General features: G+C 35.1%; 1 pseudogene; it reads left to right on the forward strand.

Annotated features, from left to right (window-relative positions):
• The first annotated feature begins 3,539 nt into the window (after positions 1–3,539).
• LOC109438721 (heterogeneous nuclear ribonucleoprotein A1-like) lies at positions 3,540–4,659 on the forward strand (annotated as a pseudogene).
• The last annotated feature ends 8,829 nt before the right edge of the window (positions 4,660–13,488 follow it).

A 13,488-nucleotide genomic window follows, 5' to 3' on the forward strand; every position in this document is an offset into this window, starting at 1 on the left:
TATGTATGATGTAATAACTATGTACTAGATTTATCAGGATTATAGATGAGAAGGAGACTAGGGGATAGGATGAAAACGGTGAAGGGATTAAGAAGTACAAATTGATAGTTACAAAATAATCATGGGGATATAAAGCATAGGAAATACAGTCAATAATATGTTAATATCTGTGTATAGTGCCAGGTGACTACTAGACTAGTCAGGTAGATCACTTCTCAAATTACGTAAATATCTAACCACTATGCTATACCCCTGAAATTAATACAAGTTAATACCGAATGTCAATTGTCATTGAAAATTGTTAAAAGTGGGGGGCGGGTAAGGGTAATAAGTTCTAATTTCCAGGTATAAAACAAATAAGTCTTGGGTATGTGATGTACAGCATGGGGAATATAGTCAATAATATTGTGATAGTATAGTATGGTGTCAGATGGTTGCTGAACTTATGGTGATCACCTTTTAGGTATATAAGTGTTGAACAACACTGGTGTACTCCTGAAACTGATATAACATTGTATGTTAGCTATATATTTTTTTTTTATTAAATTTATTGGGGTGACAATTGTTAGTAAAATTACATAGATTTCAGGTGTACAATTCTGTATTACATCATCTATAAATCCCATTGTGTGTTCATCACCCAGAGTCAGTTCTCCTTCCATCACCATATGATTTTAAATGTGGTTTAATACTTTGTTGTGTTCTGTATCTGCTAAAATCTAATTTACCTGCTAAAATCTAATGTTAACAAGCTTAGTAAAATACTGTAAACGTAGGGGCTCTTAGTTACTTGTACTAGTAAAGAACACTGCTACAATCCTAGTAATTACTATTTTTTTTAAAGATTTTTATTAAAATATAGCTAACATGATGTTGTTAGTATTTTACTAAGCTTGTTAACATTAGATTTTAGCAGGTAAATTAGATTTTAGCAGATACAGAACACAACAAAGTATTAAACCACATTTAAAATCATATGACTAAAATGAATGTTTTAAAACATTTAAAATGAAGCGTTTCTTCATTATTGTAAATATTGAGAAAATTAAAAAGAGAGAGAGACAGAGAGAGACAGAGAGAGAGAGAGGGCCCAAATAAGTAAAATCAGAAATGAAAGAGAAGTGACAACCAACATCACAGACATACAAAGTATTATTAGAAAATACTACAAACCACTATACGCCAACAAATTGGACAATCTAGAAGAAATGGATGAATTTCTAGAAACATACAACCTTCCAAGACTAAACCAGGGAGAAAGAGAATCTAAGCAGACCAATTACTATCAATGAAATTGAAGCACTATTTGAAAAACTCCCAATAAACAAAAGCCCAGGACCAAAGGGTTTCAGAGGTAAACTCTACTACACATTTAAAGAAAGATGAGTGCCTATCCTTCTCAAATTAGTCAAAAGAATTGAAGAGGAAGGAACATCCCTAAACTCGTTCTATGAGGTTAGCTTTGCCCCGATACCAAAACCAGACAAAGATACTACAAAAAAGAGAATCACAGGCCAGTATCCCTGATGAACATAGATGCCAAAATTCTCAACAATATATTAGCAAACAGAATTCAACAGTACATTAAAAGGATTATGCACCATATTCAAGTGGGACTTATACCAGGGATGCAAAGGTGATTTAACATCCATAAAACAATTTATGTGATTTATCATATCAATAAAACCATGGATTGAAAATCATATGATTATAATAATATATACAGAAAAAGCATTTGAGAAAATTCAGCATCCATTTATAATAAAAATTCTCAACAAAGTGGGTATAAAAGGAATTTACCTTAACTTGATAAAGGCTCTATATGATAAGCCCAAATCTAACACCATACTCAATGGTGAAAAGCTTTAACTTTTTTCTCTAAGATAGGAAAAAAATTCCCACTCTCAACACAATCATTCAATATAGTATTGAAAGTCCTACCCAGAGCAATCAGAGAAGAAAAAGATATAAAAGGCATCCAAATTGGAAAGGAGGAAGTAAAACTGTCACTATGAGTATATGCAGGTAACATGACATTATATATAGAAAACCTTAAAAAAATCCACCAAAAATTAATGAAATTAATAAAATAATTTAGTAAATTATCAGAAGAAAAAATTAGCATACAGAAATCCATCACTTTCCTATACACTAATAATAAACAATCAGAAGGCAAAATTAAGGAAACAATCCCATTTATAATTGCATCAAAAATAATACGATATCTAGGAATAAATTTAACCAAGGAGGTGAAAGACCTGTACTCTGAAATTTATAAGACATTGAAGAAAAAAATTGAAGAGGAGAGAAATAAATGGAAGAATATACCATGCTCATGCATTGGAAAGATTGATATTAAAATGACCACACTACCCAGAGCAATCGCTACCAAAATATCTATGACACTCTTCTCAGAACTAGAACAAATAGTCTTAAAAATTATATGGAACCACAAAAGACAATGAATAGCCAAAAGAATCTTGAGAAAGAATTACAAAGTTGAAGATATGTTACCTGATTTCAAACTGTACTACAAAGCTAAAATAATTTAAAAAGTATGGTACTGGCACAAAAACAGACACATAGATCAATGTAAGAGAATGAAGAGACAGAAATAAACCTTCATTTATATGGTCAACTAATCTATGACAAAAGGAGGCAAGAACATACACTGGAGTAATGATAGTCTCTTCAACAAGTAATGTTGGGAAAACTGGACAGATACATGCAAAAAAATGAAACTGGATCACCCTCTTACACCATATACAAAAATAAATTCAAAATAGATTAAAGACTTAAATATAGGACCTGAAACCATAAAACTCCTGAAGAAAACATGGGTAATAAACTAACTGATATTAGTCTGAGCAATATCTTTTTAGATATATCCCTTCTAGCAAGTGAAACAAAAGCAAAAATAAACAAATGGGACTTTATCAAACTGAAAAGCTTCTGCACAATGAAGGAAACTATTGACAAAACAAAAAGAAAACCTACTTAATGGAAAATATATTCACAAATGATATATTGAATAAGCGGCTGATACCCAAAATATGTATGGAACTCATACAAATCTCAAATAAATAAATAAATAAATAAATAAATAAATAAATAAATAAATAAATAAATAATCCAATAAAAAAATGGGTAGAGGACATGAAGACATTTCTCCAAAGAGGACATATAGATGGTCCACATATATATGAAAAGACTTTCAATGTCACTAATCATCAGGGAGATGCAAATCAATACCACAATGAGGTATCACCTCACACCTGTCAAAATGTCTATTCTCAAAAAGTCAACAAACAACAAGGGAATCCTCATGCACTGTAGGTGGTGCAGCCACTATGGAAAACAGTATGGTGATTCCTGAAAAAACTAAAAATAGTTCTACCATATGACCCAGCAATTCTACTTCTGGGTATCTAGCCAAGAAAACAAAAATACTAATTCCAAAAGATGCACAAGGTTTGCTTTTTTCTGTCGGTGGACACCACCGAGTAAGCATTGTTAAATTTTCTCCTCCCACAGTTGTCATGTCTAACTCAGAGTCTCCCAAAGAGCCTGAACAGCTGTGGAAGCTCTTCATCAGAGAGTTGAACTTTGAAACCAACTGATGAGAGTCTGAGGAGCTATTTTGAGCAAGGGGGAACACTCACAGACTGTGTGGTGATGAGAGACCCAAACACCAAGCGCTCCAGAGGCTTTGGGCTTGTCATGTGTGCCACCGTGGAGGTGGTGGATGAACCTATGAATGAAAAGCCACACATGGATGGAAGAGCTGTGGGACCAAAGAGGGCTGTCTCAAGAGAAGATTCTCAAAGACCTGGTGCCCACTTCACTGTGGAAAAGATTTGTGTTGGTGGTATTAAAGAAGACACTAAAGATCATCGCCTAAGAGATGTTTTTGAACTGTGTGGGAAAACTGAAGCGATGGAAATCATGACTGACTGAGGCAGTGGCAATAACAGAGGCTTTTCTTTTCTGACCTTTGATGACCAGGACTCTGTAGACAAGACTGTCATTCAGAAATGCCAGTGTGAATGACCCCAACTCTGAAGTAAGGAAAGCCCTATCTAAGCAAGAAATGGCTAGTGCTTCATCCAGCCAAAGAGATCAAAGTGGTTCTGGAAACTCCAGTGGGGGTTGAAGGGTGGTTTCAGTGAGAATGACAACTTTAGTCATGGAGGAAACTTCAGTGGTCAAGGTGGCTTTGGTGGCAGTTGTGGTGATGGAGGGTATGGTGGCAGTGGAGAGGGCTATCATGGGTTTGGAATGATAGAAGCAATTTTGGAGGTGGAGGAAGCTACAATGATTTTGGCAATTACAACAATCAGTCTTCAAATTTTGGACCCATGAAAGGAGAAACTTTGGAGGCAGAAGCTCTGGCCCCTATGCTGGCTGATGGAGGTCAATACTTTGCCAAACCATGAAACCAAGGTGGCTATGGCGGTTCCAGTAGCAGCAGTAGCTATGGCAGTGGCAGAAGGTTTTAATTACTGCCAGGAAACAAAGCTTAGCAGGAGAGGAGGGCCAGAGAAGTGACAGAGAAGCTACAAGTTATAACAGATTTGTGAACTCAGCCAAGCACAGTGATAGCAGGGCCTCGCTGCTACAAAGAAGACATGTTTTAGACAATACTCATGTGTATGGGCAAAAAACTTGAGGACTATATTTGTGACTAATTGTATAACAGGTTATTTTAATTTCCATTCTGTGCAAAGTATAAAGCATTCCAACAACATGTTTTAATGTAGATTTTTATTTTTGCATCCATGCTGTTGATTGCTAAATATAATAGTCATCATGATGCTGAATAAATGTGTCTTTAAAAAAAATATATACGAGATCTGACAATTAAGTTTGTGAACTTGTTACAACGATGTTGTTAACCTTTTTTGAAATCAGAGGGATTATTCATTATGAACTTGTACCAACTGGAGAAACAGTTAACCAAGTTTACTATTTGGAAGTGCTGAGAAGGCTGCGTGACAAAGTTAGACGACCTAAACTTTTCACCAACAGTTCATGGCTCTTTGTCATGCAGCCTTCTTTGACAATGCACCAGCTCACACAGCACTGTCTGTGAGGGAGTTTTTAGCCAGTAAACAAATAACTGTATTTGAACACCCTCCCTACTCTCCTGATCTGGCCCCCAATGACTTCTTTCTTTAGCCGAAGGTAAAGGAAATTTTGAAAGGAAGATATTTGGATGACGTTCAGGACATCAAGGATAATATGACGACAGCTCTGACGGCCATTCCAGAAAAAGAATTCCAAAATTGCTTTGAAGGGTGGACTAGGTGCTGACATTGGTGCATAGCTTCCCAAGGGGAGTACTTCGAAGGTGACCCTAATGATATTCAGCATTGAGGTATGTAGCTCTTTTTCTAGGATGAGCTCACGAACTTAATTGTCAGACCTTATATATATGTATAAACATATATGTAATGGAATGTTATGCAGCAATAAAAAAATGAAACCTTGCCATTTATGACAACATGGATGGACCTAGTGGGTATTATGCGAAGTGAAGTAAGTCAGACAGAGAAAGACAACTACTGTATGATTACACTTATAAGTAGAATCTAAAAAACAAACAAACAAAACAGAAACAAACTCATAAATACAGAGAATAAATTGGTAGTCATCAGATATGAGGGGGGTTGGGAGGATGGGTCAAAAATGCGAAGGGGAGTATAGCGAATAATAAGTTTGCGTGGCAAAAGATGATTACTAGAATTAGTAGGGTGATCATATTGTAAGGTATAAAAATGTCAAATAACTATATTGTACACCACAAACTAATATAACTAATATAATATTTTACATCAACTATACTTTAAAAATAAAATAAACCTATGAACAATTATATGACAATACATTTTAAAATCCTGTTTATATATATATATTTTTTTCTTTTCTCTACCATAAGATTGCCAATGTGACACAAGAAAAAAAAGAAAAGCCATTAAATAAATTGAAATACAGTTTTAACTTTCATTTTTCCCTAATGCTGAAGCTTAGATGATGTTTTACATATGTTCTTTCAAATTTCAAAGGTAAGCTTCTTTATCTTATACAAGTGATTTTTAAAAAAAGACATAAATAAGAAAAAATTCTCAATTATTTTACATGGCTTGTATTACTTGGATACCAACAGTAGATATAGTTAATATAAGGAAATGAAATGCAAAATTAAAACACATGCAAAATACATTTATGAAAATACATGCAGAATCCTACATAACTGTTAGTTTATTAAATCTGTATTACATCATGTGTAATATAATATTATATATATATATATATTATAATATGTCATGTTGAAGTTCATCCTAAAAAGCCATGTTAAAGTGCAGATCTGTAGATTTCCCGAGAGTCTATTTAATAACACTTAAGGGGATCCAGAAATCCGAATATCTAACTAGAATCCCATGACATTTTGATGCAGGTGGTTCCTGGGTCATACTCTGGTAAGTACCACTTTCGTGCACTATAAGTACACTCCTTTTAAGGAGGAATAATATAAATAATAAAAAGGTTGTTCATTATTGTCATTTTAGTATTACTTTGAATGCCTTAATAAATGCAATAATATTTGAACTGTGAATAGAAGCATAAACATGAGAAAGAAGCAGATAATATATCATTATATCATTATGGCATAAAAAGAAATTTTACAACAAGCTCAGCCTCAGCCTGTAAACGTACTCTGCCTTCTTCTTCCCCCATGGAAGGCAGAGAAAGGAGAGCCTGGCAGGGACATGGGCTGTGGTCAGCAATGACTTCTAGAGTTGGTTAGCCTAGTGCAATATTCAAAGGAATGTAAGGAAATTGGTGTTCCTTCTAGAAGGCTTTGCTATCACAGATCTTGAGAGTGGTCGGCAGATGGAGCAGATGTCCCAAAGAGCAGGCCCATGATATCATGGTTCTGATTGATTGACGTTTCATTCAATCTAGCCCTCAAGCAGCAGTCAGGGTACAGTAAGTGGTGTTTTAAAAAATATGACTTAGAAGCACCTAAGATGCTTGCTGAAACACAGAGTCAAGGCCCCACTTCAGACCTACTAAGTCAGAATTGTCACAAGGTGTGATAAAAAAATATGGTAAATATTTCAATACAAAAAATTATTACAGTAAAAGACACTTTGCCACTAATCCCCCACAAAATACGCTCTCTCACTTCTAACACACTTATCTCATTGTTCTTGCCACTTTCTGAAGCAGTTCTGGAAGTCCTCTTTCGTGAATGTCTTTAATTGCACTGTTGTGGCTACTGCAATGTCCTGAATCATTTGACTCTGAGAAGGGCCAGACGTTGCATGGTACCAGGTCTGGTGAATAAGGTGGATGAGCACATACTATAATGTTTTTATTTGACAGAAATTGCCGTACCAGAAGTGATGTGTGATTCGGAGCCTTTCCGTGGTGATCACAAAATACAGTGAATGCTGCTGCCAAGTGCCATCCAACGGAAAAGCAGCGATCTTCAATATGGGAAGTGGGAAATGGCATATCAAACCTTAGTAACAGTGTGACAAGTTTCAACTTGTTTGGTGCAGTCAGTCGGATGTGAGCTATGGTTGAGAGAAGGTGTTTTCAAGTGTGCCATAAATCATTCTCCATCATGACAAAGCTCCATGTTACACATTGCTTCTGGCACAGCAATTTCTGTCAAATAAACACATTGCAGTGTGTCCTCATCCATGTTAGTCATCGGATCTGGCACCGTGCAACTTCTGGCTCTTCCCCAAAGTCAAAATGATTCAGGGCATTGAAGCAGCCACGACAGCACAACTAAAAATCCTCACGAAAGAGGACTTCCAGAACTGCTTCAGAAGATGGCAAGAATGATGGGATAAGTGTGTTCAAAGTAAGGGGGAGTACTCTGAGGTGTTTTTTACTGTATTATTATTTTTTTATTTAGACATTCACTGCATTGCTTGATCATATCTTGTATTATTGGGAGCCAGGAACCTGTATTTACACATAGAATTATTATGACCTTTGGGTAGATTAGTACTAGAGAAAGCAACTAGTTTGTACTCAATGGCTGGCATTCAGTATAATGGGAAGACCAAATAGATATTCAAAATCAATATTGGCACAGAACATTATTTTCCTTTTTTGGTGTGTGTGTGTGTGTGTGTGTGTGTGTGTGTGTGTGTGTGTGTATAGGTAAGTAGTTCCCCAGCAAAACAGAAATTCAATGTCAATATCCATGGAGCAAACTAAAGTTTCAGGGGAAGATGTTTTCTGGAGGAATTATGAGATGTTATTGTTGTTGACATGGGATCGTTAATTTAGTTTGTGTATGTATTTATTGTTTGCTTATGTGCAGTGGGAGGTGTCTTCTGGAGAAGTATATGTTGCAGATGAGTTTTTATGGGGGAGGGGTAAAAGGGAACTCTGTCATCAGAGAATTTGTGGAACTTTGAACCTAAAAATCCTGTCACTTTGAGCACTAAGTGACAGAGAATGATTCAGAACAGTGGGTAGAAGGGCATCTTCCCACTTACCCATCAAGCTGAACTCCATGGGGACTATGAACTTTGAAAGGAGCAGGAGGTAGCCCCCTCAGCACTCATCCGAAAGAATCCTTTAGGAGACAGAAGCAATAAAAGGATGGAAAAAGCAACATGTGTGTGAGAGGGGGTCAAGAAATATGGCGCCTAATGTGTCACTGAGGTCAGTATCGAAGTGATTAACCAGGGAGACCCAGATGCACAAGAGGCATTACTGGCAGGGGTTATTAGAAAATGAGTAAGCAGAGAGCTCAGTGAAAGCACAAAGTCAAGAAATGAAGATAAAAAGTTATGTGATCTACATAATCAGCTCATTCTCAGAGAAGATAAGAGTGTTCGAGATCTTGAAGGTGTTAGGTAAAGATCCAGGATATGACTGTATTCATTAGAAGCTAGTGGTTGCTGGAGTTAAAGGTCAAAGAAGTGGAGGAAGATGAACAGTGATGAGTCAGAATATCAAGTGTCCTTTTTAAGTCACTAATGATGACAAACAAAAAAAGGCAGAAAAGAAGATGGTGAATCAGGCACAGAAATGGTCAAGGAAGGTAGTGGTGAGTTGTGAAGGATGATAAATGATGGTAAACAGCCTGATAGAAATGGATTCTGCTGGCTTCCAATACAGAGAAGTGAAATGATGAGTTGATCAGTGATCAGAAAGCAGCACTGGGGAGCCAGGCCCAGGCTTTCAGTGCATTAATCAGAGTTGGGATCAAAGTATCCATAGGAGCATTGAAGGAGTTACTACATAGGTATCAGGGGAAAGGTCACACTTCATAAAGTAGGTGACAATTTGAAGGGTAACAGTGAAAAAACATTTACAGATAAAAATAAACTTGCTCATAAATAAACAAGATTTCTAAGGAGCTTAATAAAAGGTACAAGAAGTTGGGTCAAAAAGAGAAACCAAAAAGTGGAGAATGTAAATGTGTGGGATTGAATTAAGTTGGAATGAGAATAAAACAAAGTTGTCGGTTTAGGGGTTACGAATAGTGAGGCAGGAGCCAAAAGTGAGGCCATGAGAATGACATTTGGGTACGGTGGGCATTGAGCACTTAGAAAGGTCTAATGGTGTGTGGCCTCTTGCAAATTGTAAAAGTGGACTGTATGCATATATGCTGAAGGACACTTTCAAAGAAAATAAATCCACCTTCTACATAAGCTTCTATTCACCAGTTATTTTTCTTATTGTGTAATGTGGCATATTTATTCATACACTGGACATTTCAGTTCTCCTAATTTAAAAAAAATTTCACATTTAAATGGGAGAATCTCAAACTGACCAGAAATCAAAGTAACAACTGGTTAGGTTTTTAAACGGACAATCTCTATGGCAAAGTTTGACAGGATGATGATATTTGGTAATTTGTAGTGATTTAAAATGAAATTAGTTACAGAGCAAGGACACACCCATCTATTCTTTTATCCATTTTTTCTTTGTGGATTGATTCATTAGATATCTATTGAGCACTTACGGTGCACAAAGCACCGTGGTAGGGTTCCAGTGATAATTAGTAACTACAGTAGACTATCAGTGGGACACAGACATTGAACAGGGGAACAAATTAATAATGTATAATTACAAATTATTAGTCATGCAATAAATTAGCTGAAAAGGTGAGGTGACAGAGAATTCCCAGGGAGAAGGAACTTCCTTACTGGGAAAGGCTAATCAGAGAAGGCCTGTTTGAGTTTGTGGCATCTAAGCAGAGAACTGATTGAAGAAGGAGCAATTAGATGGAGTGTTCCAGGAATATGTGAAGTTCCCAGGGAGGGAAAGAGCTGGTGAATTTAAGGAAAGCATAGGAGGTAAGGCAAGCTTCAGCCCAGAGGAAGAGGGAGAGATAGTTGGAGCCACACTGTGCAGTGCCTTGTTGGCAAGTGATTCCCAACTGGGTCATTGAATAAAACTGAGATGTTAATCGCTTAGTATATGTTTTGGCCCAGTGAAAAATGACCACTTAATTACAAGTTAATAAGTGGTTTTTCCTACTAATCTTAGGTTATTGACATAACCAAAACCTGGATTTTTTTTTTTTTTTAACTTATGTGTGTGTTGTGTGTTCCCCCCTACACTTAAAACATAGAACTCTAAGTGACTTACTAGTTCTAATGAAAAGTCTTGTAGGTTGGGGCATATAATACTGTTCTGGTTAGATTTTCTGTGGTTTAACACAGATGGGGAAAGTATTTTAAGAAGCTTATTTATTTTGTTAAATGTTTATGACTTGTAAATTCCCAGCCTTTTAGGATCATCCCAATGTGTTGACATTGACGGTGAATTGAAGGGAAATTAGCCAATATGTTTGTCTAATTAATGAGTGGGATCTAATAATGGCTGTCAGGGTTGGTGTATAATGCAGGGCTACTTATTTATTGCATGGAGATATGTTCATATTATTTCCCTTTGAAGTTTCGATTTTCTAATTCTTTCCCATCACTTTCTGGAGAGTCATTGAATGAGCTGTCAGAACATGAATCCCTAACCTCTTTTCTTTCTAAAAAGGAAAACAAAAAAGTAGCCTACTAGTTTCATTTCCAGAAGTCTGAAGTCTAACTCTTCCAAATTTCTATTTCTGTGCTTCTCATAAGATACAGAAGGGAAACTACTCACTCCACTTTTGGCTTAGTGATCTGGAGAGCTGAGAAGAAATTTGAGTTTCTTGTGATGGTTTTTAATCTTTTGGGCTAATGCTATTATAATTCAGCAATTATATATCATCCATGTTTATGTAAATGTATCAGTTAGATATGTAAAGTTGTAATAATTCTGTCAGATCAAAATGGTAATATTTAGCAAATTACTACAGGACTTCCTACAGAGAGTAGCAGAAAAGGAGAAAGAATACTGACATTGAGGGACTATTACTACCAGGTATTTTATATACAATTTCACTCATCTTCATGAATAGTGCTACACTATCTTTTATTATACATTTATTCGACACATGAAAAAATAGGTTCACAAGCCCTTAGGCTGAATTGGGACAGATTCATTTAGATCTGAATATTTTAGAAGTCTGTACTTTTTCCTGTTTTGCTAAACCTTGACTTACCTACCGTAACTATTACCTCAGTGAAAATATTCTCATAGTCATAGTTACTTGTATATTAGGCATACTGGTTCGTAGCGAACTATATTTTCTGTTTTTTAAAAAAATTGAAGATGATGATGAATGGTTGTCATCTGTACATATTTGTCAACCTAGTAGAACAAATTGTCAAATAGTAGAACAATTCCACATGAATATGACTACTCATAGTTTGGGCTTTAGGGTAAAATATTAACATATTAGTTGTCTCAGCCCACAGGTAAAATGAACTGCAGATGTACCATGAATGTGAACTATTTTTTATATCAAACTTATTATTGACCTAAAAAGAGCCACCTGAAATCAAATCATTTTAACAGAACTCACTGACCATACAGTCAGACTAAGGAACTACCTTAAAAGTGTTCCTGTACTGATTCTATTGCTCATGAACACCAGTTGCCTAGCTTTTCCAGACTTCATTTCTTATCTATGCAATAAAGGATTTTTAAAGTCTCTTTGAGCTATAAAGTTCTTATATTTAGCTCATAAATATCATCTTGTAGATTAAACAGGATGGGGCAAAACATTAAGCATTTTTATTTAAAATGTGATGGTTTTGTCCTCTTATTTTAATATAATGCTTAAGTATTTTTGTGTTTGGAATTCATGGAGAAGAGAGAAGTGTTGCTTCTGCATTTTTCTTTTAATGAAGATTTTTTTCTGCTTCAGTATTTTGAGTCCTTTAGAAAATTTTACTTAAGAAAAATGCTGAAAAATAAATATACATAAAATGTTATCTTTATTTTAACTTTGGTATATTTATTTTAAAATCTGTAGGTAAGTTTACTTTGTGGTATTTTTGGTTTTGTTGTTTAGTATTGTTGACAATTGTACATCAACTTGGCCCCAGGATAGTAATTAACAAACCAGTTAGTGGTTGCTAGTAACTTCCCATTTATTTGGAAAGAAGATTTTATTAAATAAGTTGGAATCATGAATATTAGGTAGAGAAGATTTTTGAAGTTGCATTCAACATAGTAGTACTATATAAAAAAGGAAACGAGCAAAATAAAATTAAAATTCAAGTTTAGAAGTTAAGAAAACAGGAGTTTTCAAAAGAAGAGAATCTTTATATAAAAGACGGTTGTTGATCTATGTTTGAGAATGTTTCAACTCTTTAGCTAGAAAAACAAATGAAAACTAAACAAAAATTTTAAATTCACAGTAACAGATGAAAGAGTAGAATGTCTTTATTTAAAAATTTTGAATACATAAGAATCATATATTGATATTTAATTGTCTTCTCTTATCTTGATTTTGTAAGAAATGAATGATTGCAATCAATGCAATGCAAACAATTCAATGCAATCAATGTAAGCAATAAGATGTGTAAGATGGAGGCAATAAGAATGATGATAAGCAAATAACCAAAGTGTAAAATGTGTAAGCATTTGGGAAAGGTGAAGTGTACGTTGTTCCCAGCTTTGGAGCTCCGCTGAGATTGACACTCAGTCACAACAACATGTTCTGACCTAGAAATATGAGTGACAGGGGAGGGTAAAGTGGAGAGTGGGGGTTAGTGGATGATAGAGGTTGATGTTTGGTGGTATCGCCACAATGATTTCTCAGCAAGTCTATAGTAAGCTTTTGCTTTTGTTGCTTATTCATCCTCTTTTATATACATGGAAGTTAAATGTTAACTAAAATTGATAGTAGAGTTATAGAAATAAATATTATTTTAACTTCAAACATAATTGCAATTTAGATATAAATAGAATCTTGGGTGTTTTTTTTTTTAATAAATAGCATGACTAGAATCTTTTCAAATGAAGCTTTGTTATTCTGTTTTGTTGAAATAAAATTAAATAGAAATTTACTTGAAAATTTCTTAATGTAGACATTTTTACCTTAGGAAGTTATCACTA

The sequence above is a fragment of the Rhinolophus sinicus genome, chromosome 4 (genome assembly GCF_057876585.1).
Source record: "Rhinolophus sinicus isolate RSI-liver-muscle chromosome 4, RSI-T2T, whole genome shotgun sequence".
Lineage (NCBI taxonomy): Eukaryota > Metazoa > Chordata > Mammalia > Chiroptera > Rhinolophidae > Rhinolophus > Rhinolophus sinicus.